This window comes from Ranitomeya imitator, chromosome 2 (assembly GCF_032444005.1).
Source record: "Ranitomeya imitator isolate aRanImi1 chromosome 2, aRanImi1.pri, whole genome shotgun sequence".
Classification (NCBI taxonomy): domain Eukaryota; kingdom Metazoa; phylum Chordata; class Amphibia; order Anura; family Dendrobatidae; genus Ranitomeya; species Ranitomeya imitator.
Genome location: NC_091283.1, coordinates 398,193,609 through 398,208,177, shown reverse-complemented (window position 1 = coordinate 398,208,177; position 14,569 = coordinate 398,193,609). Strand labels below are relative to the sequence as shown.

The 14,569-nt window shown below is 46.0% G+C and overlaps 1 protein-coding gene across 1 annotated transcript in view; it reads left to right on the top strand.

The window, feature by feature from the left end:
- B3GNTL1 (UDP-GlcNAc:betaGal beta-1,3-N-acetylglucosaminyltransferase like 1) overlaps nt 1–14,256 on the top strand; it is a 292,250-nt gene extending 277,994 nt beyond the window's left edge. The window contains exons 14-15 of the transcript XR_011318300.1: nt 13,560–13,612; nt 13,875–14,256. The gene's annotated coding sequence lies outside the window, so the exon portion shown is untranslated. The remainder of the gene's footprint in view (nt 1–13,559; nt 13,613–13,874) is intronic.
- The last annotated feature ends 313 nt before the right edge of the window (nt 14,257–14,569 follow it).

The window sequence follows — 14,569 nt, the reverse complement described above, 5'->3', positions numbered from 1 at the left end:
CCTCCTCAAGGGGGGGGTACTGTTGTGAATTCAGCTTTTGGGCTCCCTCCGGTGGTTGTAGAGGGTAATGCAGTTGTGCCTGGACTGCAGGAGTGGACAGGTGTATCTACTGATTGCAAAACTGACTGGGGTATATAGCTTTGCAGGATCCTTTAGTCAGTGCCAGTTGTCCATTGTTCAGGAAGGATTCTCTTCCCTGCTGGTCTCTCCAGTTTGCTGTGCTTTTCTACAAAGATAAGTCCTGTCTTTGTTTTTGCTGTCCACCTGCTGTGGACCTTAAAGTTCTGTGCATTTTCATGTTTTTGTCTTGTCCAGCTTAGACTGTGAAGGATTTTTTGCAGCCTAGCTATTTCTCTGGAGATGCAGATATACCCCCCATGTCTTTAGTCAGATGTGGTGTTCCGTATTTTCTGCGGTGGATATTTTCTAGTGTTTTTATACTGACCGCATAGTACTCTGTTCTATTCTTTCTTTTTAGCTAGTATGGCCTCCTATGCTAAAATCTGATTTCATATCTGCGTATGTTATTTCCCTCTCCTCTCACAGTCAATATTTGTGGGGGGCTATCTATCCTTTGGGGATTTTCTCTGAGGCAAGATAGGTTTCCTGTTTCTGTCTTTAGGGGTAGTTAGATCTTAGGCTGTGCCAAGGGGTCTAAGGAGTGTTAGGTACCCCCCACGGCTACTTCTAGTTGCGCTGCTAGGTTCAGGGTTTGCAGTCAGTACAGGGACCACCTTCTCCAGAGTCCGTCTCATGCTGCTCCTAGGCCACCAAATCATAACACTCTTCCTCTGGTCGGCGGGATCCTCTTCTGTCGCTGGTCTGGAAGCTAGCTTGATCTCCTTTGGGGATTCCTGTAGGGACTGCATGGTCCGGGCTAGTGCAGCTACGCTTTTAGTCAGCTCCTGCACCTGGGGGCGTAGTCCTGTGGAGGGATCATCATCCAGGATCTGTGCGTCTGCCTCAACTGGGACCTGAGGATATGATGCTACCTCCTGGTGGTACGTGAGGGCTGGACATCTAGGGGGCACTGTGCGGCTGGGCTGAGGTTCGTGTAGCACCCGGTTGGCCCTGTCTTTAAATTGCGCAAAGTGCAGGTCAGGGTTTTGCAAGGCCAGGATGCATAGCTGGTGTAATGTGCTACTGCAGTGCAATATAGAGCAACCTCCACCAGGGGGTGCTGGCTAAGGAAAGGAGGCTGCACACACAGCGCAGCAAAACTGAGCAACAACACAGGTGTCACAGGTAATGAAAGGGACATGAAACAAGCCAAGGTCATACACGGAGATAGCGGCGCGGTACAGAAGGGGCGAGCAGAGAATCGTCGGGGACAAGCAAGACGTCAGAACCTACCGGGAACGTGGTAACCCCTTGGGATAACACAGCCCCTACTCCCAAGGGCCCACCACGTTGACTAACTTAAGAGTACCTCTGCCAACCTGACACGGTCCGGTTCGTCATAGATAAGTCCTCCTATTCAACAAAAGCATGTGGATTGTTTTTGCAAAATAGGAGGACTTATCTATGACGAACCGGACCGTGTCAGGTTGGCAGAGGTACTCCTTTAAATGTCAGGTCAGCGATAATGTAATGTGCTGCTGCAGTGCAATATAGAGCAACCTCCACCAGGGGGTGCTGGCTAAGGAAAGGAGGCTGCACACACAGCGCAGAAAAACTGAGCAACAACACAGGTGTCACAGGTAATGAAAGGGACATGAAACAAGCCAAGGTCATACACGGAGATAGCGGCGCGGTACAGAAGGGGCGAGCAGAGAATCGTCGGGGACAAGCAAGACGTCAGAACCTACCGGGAACGTGGTAACCCCTTGGGATAACACAGCCCCTACTCCCAAGGGCCCACCACGTTGACTAACTTAAGAGTACCTCTGCCAACCTGACACGGTCCGGTTCGTCATAGATAAGTCCTCCTATTCAACAAAAGCATGTGGATTGTTTTTGCAAAATAGGAGGACTTATCTATGACGAACCGGACCGTGTCAGGTTGGCAGAGGTACTCCTTTAAATGTCAGGTCAGCGATAATGTAATGTGCTGCTGCAGTGCAGTATAGAGCAACCTCCACCAGGGGGTGCTGGCTAAGGAAAGGAGGCTGCACACACAGCGCAGAAAAACTGAGCAACAACACAGGTGTCACAGGTAATGAAAGGGACATGAAACAAGCCAAGGTCATACACGGAGATAGCGGCGCGGTACAGAAGGGGCGAGCAGAGAATCGTCGGGGACAAGCAAGACGTCAGAACCTACCGGGAACGTGGTAACCAAAACGTGAGACGGAGTCGGGGTACAGGCCAAAGGTCAGAACAAGTCATAAACGGGTGCAGGCAGTCAGAGGCAAACAGGAACACTATAACGGATCAGGTCAGGAGCTCAAACAGTGTAGCATGAACTATAGCTGACACTGGCCCCCAGGCTGCAGAGGACTTAAATAGCACAGCCAGCTCCAGGGTGAGGCAGAGAGGATTAACTCCCACATGACCAGTACAGAGACAAGAACTCAGAACTGGATCATGACAGCTGGGTCCTGTGGGTGCTGGACAGGAGTCCCTCAATTAACTGCTCCTTTAAAAGTTTATCTCCATCCTGCACGCTGTTAGGATCAACCTGTTTTATGGCCCATAGTGCCTCTTGCAGATTAAGGGCATAGTCCCGTATGCTATCCTGTGTTCTTTGCTTACACCCGAAGAACTACATTTTTATCTCTGCAGCGGTGCTGCTGCACAGTCCTTTTTTCCATATCTGGCCAGGATTTTACCTCTCTTAGGGCCGCGCCAATCAGTTGGCCAGTTACGATGTTAACTTTTTGATGCTCTGTCAGGGGATAGACTTCAAATAGGCTGCAGAGTCTTTCCTTAAAGTCACTTAAGGTATGGGACTCTCTGTAATACTGTGGAAGCCAAGCCACTCCAGGAATATATGGCATGGACAGCGGCATGATAGGCTCCGTAGCTGCGGCTGGGTCTGGCCAGCTTATTGGAGCTGCGGACATTGCAAGACCTGGTAGCGGTATGGGGCCTGTGGCCGCGACCACCGCCAATCCTCCTCCCAGGTCAGACATGGCTTTTCCCCCTCAATCTGGTAGAAGCCAGCGTCTCTCCTCTGGAGTCTGTAGTGGTTCCTCCGGTGTGCAGTCTGCAGCAGTTCCCGGCCCTCCGTCCAGCACTTTGTAGCATCCTCACTTCTGGGCCTGCTGCATGGCGTCTTCACTTCCAGCGTTCCTCTGGCAGCACGGCACCAGTTTTCCTTCTTCATGCTCTTTTCGGCTGGCTCCGCCCACGAAGGTACATCTCCTCCCCCTCGCGCTCCATGCGATGTGGCAATGGCGGTTTTCAAACAAACTGTCACTGTCTCTGGCACACAGTACCTGGCGATGCTAGGGCACGAAATCCTGTTCGTGACGCCAAAAAGATGAGTCGCCCACCAGGGCAGGGTACTCGGTACTCGGCTATTAAAGGGGATGTCATGGTGGCTGTGACCTGGTCCGTGGCCCTGGGACTCACTGTAAAAGGGAACGGTCTTTAAAGGGGAATTGTGAATAAGTCTGTCGTGACGCTACCTGTGGTGTTCAGTCAATAGGGGGACCGACGCTGCTTTAAAGGGGTCCTCTGGGGGATGTTGTTGCAGCAATGATGGTGATGCTTCCCACAGGTGAAGCGGGCTCCCCAGGGGTCCTAGAGTGTATGGTGATGATGGTGTTTGCCGGTCACCGAGTAAAGGACACAAGTTGTAAAGTCTTTACCTGGTTTACTGTAGTTGGCAGGCCAGGGTACAGGCAACAGGTACATTAGGAGTCCAGGCAGCCCGGAAACAAACGACATCCCCATGGCAAGTCAGGTTGGGAGCCTTCCAATGCGCACTTGCTATAGTCCCTTGCTGTCTGTAATGTCTTAACAAGGTCCTGGTTCCTTCCCCTGTCCTGGGAAAGGTACCTGTATGGTAGGCAGCTTGAGCCGTTCCTTCTGGGGTCTCTGCACAGTGACTCCAGGGTGCTGCTGTACCACAGGCTTAAATTGGGCATTACACATGTAGTTCTGTGCCCTCCGGTTCTGCTAGGTGTCCTACAGTTCCACTCTAGCCTCAGGCTCCCGGTACCAAGTTTCTGTGCTTTTGGCTCCTTGGAGGCCCACTTGCAGCCTCCTTGAGCCCTGAAATCTCTCCTCTGCTCCTTTCCTGTCTGCTCTCCCGACTGTCTGATCCAGACTAACTTAGCTCCTCCTCCAAACCAGGATCTTTATTCAAGGAAGCTGCCCTAAAACAGGGTTTTGAGGTCCCCCTCCTGGCCTGGATTCAGAAGGTGCTGTGTGTGAGGTTTACCTGCGAAAGAGATCCCTCTTGTTTTCAGGCATAGCACTATTCTCCCCTAGAGGAAGGCAGCACTACTGTTGTACCTGAACTCCTGGGGTGCCACATATGCCAAGTACTGGCATGGCTGTGATTGGCTGGCGTACCATTTAATCCTGTCTGTATAAAGGCAGGGTTGCGACGCCATTCTGTTCCTTGTGCACTGTCAGCATGGTTCTCACTTCTGTGTCATATCAGCCTTGTGCTTTGTGCGCTAAATGCCTGTTCCTGTGTGCCATACAAGCATTGTCTAGACTGCCTTAACAGTCTGTTGCTCTGTGCCATAATAGTCTTGTTGTCTGTGTCATAAAAGCCTGTTGCTGTGGCAAAAAAATCATATTGCTCTGTGCCATATAAAACATGTATTCTGTAGGAAAAAAACCTATTGCTCTGTGCCATATAAAACTTGTAATCTGTGGCAAAAAAACCTATTGCTCTGTGCCATATAAACCTTATGCTTTGTGGCAAAACATTCTATTGTTCTGTTGCATTAAAAGCTTGTACTCTTTGAAAAAAAAACTTGTACTCTGTGCCTTAAAAACCTGTTGCTCTGTTGCATAATAGCCTTGCGTAGAGTTCCCGATTCTAACCTCTTACCTACAAGGTATTTTTTTAAGGGGGAAAAACATGACTAGAGCAGCAAATAGGGGACGTGGTGCTGCTAGTGGTGAAGGTGTAGCTGATGAAGAGAGAGGACGTGGTCGATATATGCCTGTTACATGTTCAACTGCAACACCTTCCTCAGTTGCACACAGGAGACAGGACGTTCTGAGTTATTTAGTAGGCCGTCACGCCGAACGATTGGTGAGGCTAGAACATGTGGAGGTGGTGTTAGATTTGATGACTGAGCGTGCATCCAGCTTCGTCACATTTTCTTCCACCTAGTTCCTTGCAGAAAGTGTTCAGTTGGCATCTAAGGATCTTTGTCATCGTTCTTCTACCTCACTCCCTTGAAAATCATTCAAGCAATCTTAGTGCCAAGTCATGCAGCAGTCTCCTCTGCTGTTTGTTGAGTCCTCTGGCTGGGATTCCATGGCCTTTCCTCCTGGCTCTGCCCCAGAAATCGAAGAGACTGAGTGCACTGATGGGCAACCACTGGTTCTGTTGGATGATTATGTGGTAGAGCCAGTGCACAAGGTCAGTGTACCAACTCAGCCCTTCTCTGGGGATGGAAAAACACAGTTCCCAACTGCTGCAGCTTTCTGCAGTGTGCCGACTGTCAAGGAGGGCACGGGTCAGGACTGGCAAGAAGATAAGGCGGGGGGGGTCCTCGACCCCACATGCATCAAAGGGATTCATAGTGATGTATGCGGTTCAAAGGAAGAGAAGGTGGTGGTCACACTTCCCGATCAGCACAGCAAACGAGGGAGTGGGGTGGAAAACCACAGTGCTGTCCCATAGCCAGTACGTCATCTGCTACTGCCCCTCAGGCCAAGGGAATGAGCCCCCAAAAGTCAGCTCGAAGGAGCTCCCTGGCATGGGACTTCTTCACCCAATGTAGTGAAGATGAGCTGCAGATTGATTGCACGCTGTGCCATCAGAGCCTGAAGTAAGTCATAAATATTCTACACCTGAGCGCCATCTGGATGATCAGGCATTTCACATCCAAGCTTGAGGTGCAGTGGAGAAAATATCTTAAAAAGCATGACAAATCTGAGACACCTCCTGCTCCCCCTTTTTCTGCACTCTCGGCCTCTTCTTCTCGGTCACATTCAACAGGGCTAACTGCCTCACCGCAAAGAGAGGATGTGACAGTAACATCACCACTACCAGCAGCAGCACCGACCATGTCTACACAGTCTCATGAAAGTTTTCAGCTCTCCATCCCCAAACCCTCGAAAAAAAGAGGACATTCCACCCTAACCACACTTGAGCAATGTGCCTGAATATCAGCATTTCTTAATTACTTTCAACTGCATTTCTGCTCAGAGCAGTACTAGTACGGCGTCATGATCACCACAGCCTAACTCTGAGCGCCGCAGTGATCGGGTGCAGGTGTCAGCTATATGCGACAGCTGACACCCCGCAGCAATGCCCACGATCGGTGCTAGCGCCGAGCATCGGCATTTAGCCCCTCTGAAGCCGCTGTTGTTCCGGTGGTCTCCATGGAGATCCCTGGCTCCAAGATGGCCACAGGGTCATTCCGGGTCCTTCAGTGAGGTGGATTGTCAGCGCCTGCTGCCAACAAGCCTCCCACACTGGCTGTCAGATTGCTGATCAGACACTGTGCTATGCAAAGTGTCAGATCAGCGATCTGACATGATATAGTGATGTCCCAACCTGGGACAATGTTATGAAGTTAAAAAGAAAAAAATTTGAATGTGTACAAATATTTTTTTTAAAAATCCCCAAATAGAGAAAAAAAAATAATTTTCCAATAAATCTATTTATGTAAATAAAAAAAACAATAAAAGTGCACAAATTTGGTATCGCCGTGTCCGTAACGACTCGCTCTATAAAACTGTCCCACTAGATAACTTCTTCAGTGAACGCCACAAAAAAAGAGGCAAAAACAATGCTTTATCACCATACCTCCGAACAAAAAGTGCAATAAAACGTCATCAAAAAGACGGATGTAAATAAAAATGGTACCTCTGAAAACGTCATCTTATCCCGCAAAAAGTAAGCTGCCATACAGTTCCATCAGCAGAAAAATAAAAAAGTTATAGCTCTCAGAATAAAGCGATGCAACAATAATTATTTTTTCTATAAAATAGTTTTTATTGAGTAAAAGCGCCAAAAAAACAACAAAAGATATAATTGAGGTATCACTTTAATCATACTGACCCAAAGAATAAAGCTGCCTTATCAATTTTATGAAACGCGGAATAGTATAAAAAAAAAAAATTCATGAATTGCTGGTTTTTGTTCATTCTGAATCCCAAAAATCAGAATAAAAAGCAATAAAAAAAGTCATGTGCCCAAAAATGGTACCAATAAAAACGTCAACTCGTCCTGCAAAAAACAAGACCTCACATGACTGATGTGGGCCAAAATATGGATAAATTATAGCTCTCAAAATGTGGTGATGCTAAATTTTTTGCAATAAAAAGCGTCTTTTAGTGTGTGATAGCTGTCAAACATAAAAAACCGATATAGATAGTAAATCAAACCCCCTTTATCACCCCCTTAGTTTTGGAAAAATAATAAAATAAATTTTATTTATTTATTTCCATTTTCCCATTAGGGTTAGGATTGGGGCTAAAGTTAGGGTTAGGGTTGGGGCGAAAGTTAGGGTTAGGGTTGGTATTAGGGTTAGTGTTGGGATTAGGGTAAGGCTGGGTTCCCATTGCGTTATGGGACCGCGTTAAACGGACAGCGTTGCACGGCGAAATTAACGCCGTGCAACGCGGCCGTTAACGCGCCCATTCACGCTAATGGGAACGCGCTTCACTAGCGCGTGCCATGTTCGGCACGCGCTAGCGACGCGCCGGTGATTCCTGGCGCGCCGCGGACGCTGCTTGCAGCGTCCGAGGCGCGCCCGCGGTCCGTTCCACGCTCTCGCAGATCGGGGATCTGCGAGAGCGGGGACGTTACCGCGACCCCGACCGCAGCCCCATAGAAAACATTGCGTTAGCGCAATCCGCTAGCGCTAAACGGATTGCACTAACGCAATGTGACCCTAGCCTTAGGGTTGGAATTAGGGTTGGAGTTAGGGTTAGGGTTGGAATTAGGGATAGGGGTGTGTTAGGGTTGGGTTTGTGGTTAGGGTTATGGTTAGGATTGGGATTAGGGTTAGGGGTGTGTTGGGGTTAGGTTTGTGGTTAGGGTTGGGGTTAGGAGAGTGTTCAGGTTCGGGGTGTGGTTAGGGTTATTGTTAGGGTTGGAATTAGGGTTAGGAGTGTGTTGAGGTTAGGGCTGGAGTTAGAATTGGGGGGGGGGTTCCACTGTTCAGGCACATCAAGGGCTCTCCAAAAGTGACATGGTGTCCGATCTCAATTCCAGCCAATTTTGCATTCAAAAGTCAAACGGCGCTCCTTCCCTTCCAAGCTCTGCCATGCTGCCAAACAGTGGTTTACCTGCATATATGGGGTATCAGCATACTCAGGACAAATTGTACAACGTTTGGAGTACAATTTGTCTTGGTATCCTTAGTAAAATAAACAAAATTGGATCTGTAGTAATTTTTTGTGATAAAAAGTTAAATGTTCATTTTTTTTGTCAACATTTCAAAAATTCCTGTGAAGCACCTGAAGGGTTAATAAACTTCTTGAATGTGGTTTTGAGTACCTTGAGGGGTGCAGTTTTTAGAATGGTGTCACTTTGGGTCATTTTTTGTCATATAGGCCCCTCAAAGTCACTTCAAGTGTGAGGTGGTCCCTAAAAAAATGGTTTTGCTAATTTTGTTGTAAAAATGAGAAATCGCTGGTCAACTTTTAACCCTTATAACTTCCTAACAAAAAAAATATGTTTCCAAACTTGTGCTGATGTAAAGCAGACATGTGGGAAATGTTATTTATTAAGTATTTTGTGTGATATGATGCTCAAATTTAAGGGCATAAAAACTAAAAGTATGAAAATTTCAAAATTTTCACCAAATTTCCATTTTTGTCACAAATAAATGCAAGTTATATCGAAGAAATATTACCACTGTTATAAAGTACAATATGTGACGGGAAAACATTCTCATAAAGTGACAGTGCAGTGGTCAGAATTGAAAAAAATGGCCCTGTCAGGAAGTTGAAAACAAGCTTCGGGTGAAGGGGTTAAAATGCCATTGCGGCTGGAAGAGACCGCCAGTTTAAAAAAAATGATATCAATGGCTGTCCTGCAGTACGTTGTTCCCTGCCACCACTAATTTGCCAGGTGAGCAATCTCTGCCCTACACACATTTCTGACCAGATAAGATGTGCATTGTGCAACGTCATCACTGGCAAGGTCCGTGTTACAACAGATAAATGGGCCAGTAAGCATTGACAGGGACGTTACATCTCCCTAACTGCCCACTGCGTCAATGTAGTGGCAGCTAGGATAGAGGCAGAACGTGTTTCAGCAATTGTCCTACCACCACCAAGGATTGCTGGATGTTTCTCAGTACATGTTGCATCCTCCTACTCTGCTTCCTCCATCACGTCCTTATCCAGTCACAGCGAGCCCTGCACCACCAATTTCAGCAGAGTCAGGGGAAAACGCCAGCAAGCTGTTCTGCAACTAATTTGTTTGGGGGACAGATCCACAGTGTGGTGCAGTGTGCACGCTTTCAGTGTTCTCTCCCTGCTGCTGTTCGCCTGTTTGCGCTGAAGCGTCACTTCTGCCTTCCAGCTCACCACCTCATATGTGATGTACCAACAAGGTGGAACTCCACCTTACATATGCTGGAGAGTCGGTGTGAGCAGCAGCAGGCAATAGTGGAGTTTCAGCTGCAGCACGCCTGCACCAGATGCTCAATGGAAAACCACTTCACCACGAATAAGTGGGCCTCCATGCAAGATGTGTATGCCATGTTGCACTGCTTTGAATATTCCACTAACATGACCAGAGCTGAAGAGATGACGCCATAATCAGCATTACTGTCCCACTTCTGTGTCTGCTTGAAAAAACCTTAAGGTGATGATGGATGAGGTGGTGGCACAGGAGGAAGAGGAGCAGGAGAATCACACCTTTTTCAGGTCTGTCATCCACATATGGCTCGGAAGAGTGGGTTCCTGTACCCACAGCGACCTGGTACGCAAGGGTCCAAACAAGGGAAAGTTTTGGAGGAGGATGTTGAAGAACCGGGTTTCCAGCAGGGTGGCACTCCAAACTGATCACTGGCATCACTCAAGCGTCGTTAGAGGGATACAGAGCACCCATACACCTTCCACTGAGAACAGCTTGTTGTTGACTCTGGGCAGCCTGGCACCCATGCTGCTTATCACGACTCTGTTGTTGGGAATTCCAGGACCAGGGGCTCCTTCCCTGTCACTAACACTAAGAGAGCCGTAGCTATCAGTGTTCCCCGGAATACTTCTAATGGTGAAATCATAGGGGCCATGTACCTTGCTGAGCTCGTGAATCTGCCCTCAGCTCCCTCCCCTCGCCCTGGGAATAGGGAAGTAGTAGTGTATGGCAATACATCAACCAGACTAACAAGGTAATACAAAATATGCACACACAAACAACAGAGGAAAACACCGGGTAGATCAGTGATGAAATCTATCCATAATGAGTCCAATGTCTACTGAGAATAACCAATGGTTGGAAAGACCCAGACGGACAAGTATAAGAGGTCTTAGAAAGAGCACAAACAGCAGGCGGCTACATCCTCTCAACATCCTGATATACCCATGACCACCAAAAACACAGAGTAAAAAAATCTGTGGTGGCTTTACTATTAAGATGTCCAGCCATGACCGAATCATGATGTTCAGTTAGAACTAAGACAGAGATTCATTAGTACAAACAGATTACCTAACGGACAAACAGAACAGGCTTCCCCCTGAGCCTCTGCAACCTCCTTCTCAAGATCGGAGCACATAGACACAATAACCAGCCCTTTATGTAGTATAGGAACAGGTTCAAAATTATCAAAATAATAGAGGAAAACACGGCACTCAATAGGAAAAATTATTGTTGTTCACAATTGACTTTACTACAAAAGGGCCTGTCCTTCTGTCCTACATTTAGGTTCAATTCTTTTGAACTTAATATGGATCTACAGAGTTTATTTCGTAACCTCTGGTTGCGTGTTCACTTTTCTACTCAACTACCATCTAAGGACCCTCTACCACAGGGTACCCCTCCTCGTCTTGGTCTCCATGAGTTGGGTCTACGTACTTTGAGTTCTTTTATGCCTCCTAAAAATAGTCCACCTATTGAGACCTTTATTTCTTTGGTAGAAAGAGATATTGATCGGTTTCACAGGGATGTACAATCTGGGAAATTTCATTTTCATACCAATTTGACACCATGTGAAAGATTGTCTTTAGAACAGCTATCCTCTGATAACACCCTTGTGATTAAGGGTATGTGCACACGTCAGGATTTTCTAGCAGAAATTTCCTGACAAAAAACGGACATTTCTGCCAGAAATCTGCATGCATTTTTTTTTGCGTTTTTGGTGCGTTTTTGTGCGTTTTTCCCAAATGCATAGAATAGCGGGAATAACGCAGAAAATCAGCAAAATTAATGAACATGCTGCTTTTTTACCACAATGCGTTTTTTTTGCAGAAAAAAACGCATCATGTGCACAAAAATTGCAGAATGCATTCGAAATGATAGGATGCATATGTCTGCAGTTTGTAATGCGTTTTTATTGCGAAAAAAATGTGAAAAAACCTGAACGTGTGCACATACCCTCAACCAGCTGAGAAGGGTGGGGCAATAGTGGTGATGGATAGGACTGACTAGTCGGAAGAGGCCTATAGACAACTCAGTGACATTGAAGTCTATAATGTCATAACGCATAATCCACTTGCCATAATAGCCTGTAAGATAAAAAATCTCCTAGAGCTTCACGAACATGAGGGCACTATAGACAAAAAACTTTAAAAAATTTATTGTCAAAACAGACCCCATCACTCCGGTGTTTGACCTATTGGCGAAAATCCACAAGCGATTGGTCAAACCACATGGGCGTCCTATAGTAGCCCTTACTGACTCAATTTTGGCACCTTTTGCCATAGTACTTGAAAAACTACTTACCCCAATGGTCAAACAGACCAGGTCATTTATCCTGGATACAAATGACTTTCTTAAAGTTATCAGGACATTGGGCTCTCTTCCGGTATCTTCAGTATTGGTTACCTGGGATGTTAGTAGCCTGTACACATCGATCACCCATGACAAAGGGCTCTTAGCAATTGATAGACTTCTTAATGAAGCAGGCACTGACACGAAAATTCGGCAATTTTGTGCTGACCTCCTCAACCTGGTCCTCAAAGAGAACTATTTTATGTTAGAGGACACTTTCTATGTCCAACAACAGGGCACCGCTATGGGCTCAAATGTAGCGCCCCCTTATGCGATTTGCTTATATGTCATCATTTGAAAATGATTTTGTATATTCCCATCCGTTATTTCAGGTCCATACGCGCGTGTGGCGCAGATTCATAGATGACATTTTTTGCATCTGGGACGGCCCCATTGAGTCACTATTGACCTTTGATCAATATCTTAACAACATATGGCCGGAATTGAAATTCTCTGTACAATACGACATGGAACGTATTAGCTTCCTTGGTACCCTGGTCTGCAAACAGCACAATGGTACATTAGCCATTGATCTTTTTTCTAAGCCTACCGATAGAAACAGCTTACTACATTTTAGCAGCTGCCATCTCCCGACCATTAAAAAGGCTATGCCTAAATCCCAGTTCCAACGGGTGAGTAGGATTGTTTCTGATGATTCTACAAAAACCACTAGATTGAATGAGATGCAGGACAAATTCCATACAAGGGGCTATCCTACGTCACACTGACCAAGGCCCGACAAGGGGGTACATCCACAAGAACCAATGTTAGTGGCAAACGGATTCCCTTTGTCAGCACCTTTCATCCCTTCTCTAACCTCGTACAGTCTACCATCAGACGTCACTGGAATCTCTTACAAAAGAGTTATCCTACCATCCCAGAATTCAAGTTACCATTCCTCTCATGTTTTTGCAGGGCTAAAAATTTACGGGACAGATTGGTAAAGGCAGATGTAGGCTCAAAAAATCTTATACCGAGACAGACCTTCCTGCGGACACAAAAACAAGGTACTTTTCCTTGTCTGAGTTGCCTGCAATGCAACAACATTCAAAAAGGTCCCATGGTCTTTCATCCTCACACAGGTTAAGGTTTTCAAATTAAGGGCTTCTACACATGTGAGTCCTCATATATTGTGCATTTAATAAAGTGTCCCTGTGGTCTAGCCTATGTTGGTGAAACCACTCAACCTGTCAGGGATAGGGTGTCTCAGCACAAATCCACCATTCGTTGTAAGAAAACCCACCTACCCCTCCCACATCACTTCAGGAAATGAATCATAATATTTCACAACTTAGATTCCAAGTTCTGGAACAAATTGATCCCAGTAGGAGAGGTCTCAATAGAACCAAATTACTTAAAAAAAGGGAAGCATTCTGGATATTCACACTCCACATCCTTGAGCCTAAAGGGCTTAATCGGGAATATGACATATTATCCTTTTTGTGAATAGAGTATTCCATGGTGATATATTGATTTTGATATTACGATGTAATTTTTCATTGTTTTTAATCTATTATTTCTTCTATTTTAGAATCTTTGACACGACACCATTCACAGCACTGGGCACCATCATCATCATGCATGGTATATCACGTCTAGATTTAGCACTACTGGTTTATATGTTGTGGCCATTTAGTTTTCTATTTCTTGACTTTTTTCATTTACCTCCAGCACATTTTCTTTTTTTCCCCCTTTTTTCTTTTTTCCCCTTTTTTTCCCCTTCCCTTTTTTCCCCCCTTTCTCTTTTTTTTCTCTCTTTGGCGTTCATAGGCCGTTTCTTTAGTTATAATTAGTCTTCCCCATAGAAATCCTGTCTTGTCTTATGTTTTTTTCTGTTTCTCCTTAGCTTTTATACACGGCCTTCCCTCTTTCTCTCCCTCCCCTCCCCTTTCTCCGGACTTCTCCTTTCCGGCCTCTGCGCATGCGCACCTTTGTCCCTGGCTTTCACATGACCGCGATTACATCATCGCTTGCCGGGATTTATACCCGGAAGTTACACAGGGATACAGCGTCCCTCCTGCTGCTCTGCGCGCTTTCTCCTCACTGACCCGGACACAGGTAATTGCAGCAATATGCTGCGCGTCTCGCCCCCAGTGCTGATCCATTTCCTAATTTCATGCACCTTCATTTCAGGGCTTTGCCTCTGCAACGTCGTTTGCTCCTAACCCCGGCGCTTATCATTTTCCTATTGGTGTTTCATTCTTCAGGTAATAGGCACCATTTAACCCTTTGCCTACTTACTTTCAATCCACATTAGGCACTATGTTATTCACTTTTTGTCTACAGGTCATTATTAATACGTATTTATTTTTTAGGTTTTGCACATGTTACTCACTTATATTGGTCGCTTATACCTTCACCTGACGTATAGACCTTCACTTGATACTTCTATCAAAAAACCTGTATTACAGTGTATACCGTATTCACTTTATGGCATTAATATCCAACTACGTATCCTTTTACCACTTGGTGCTATCATGACGCAATAATATTGTTGCTCTACTCAGTCACATAATCTTATATCACCTTATTTCCCTTATT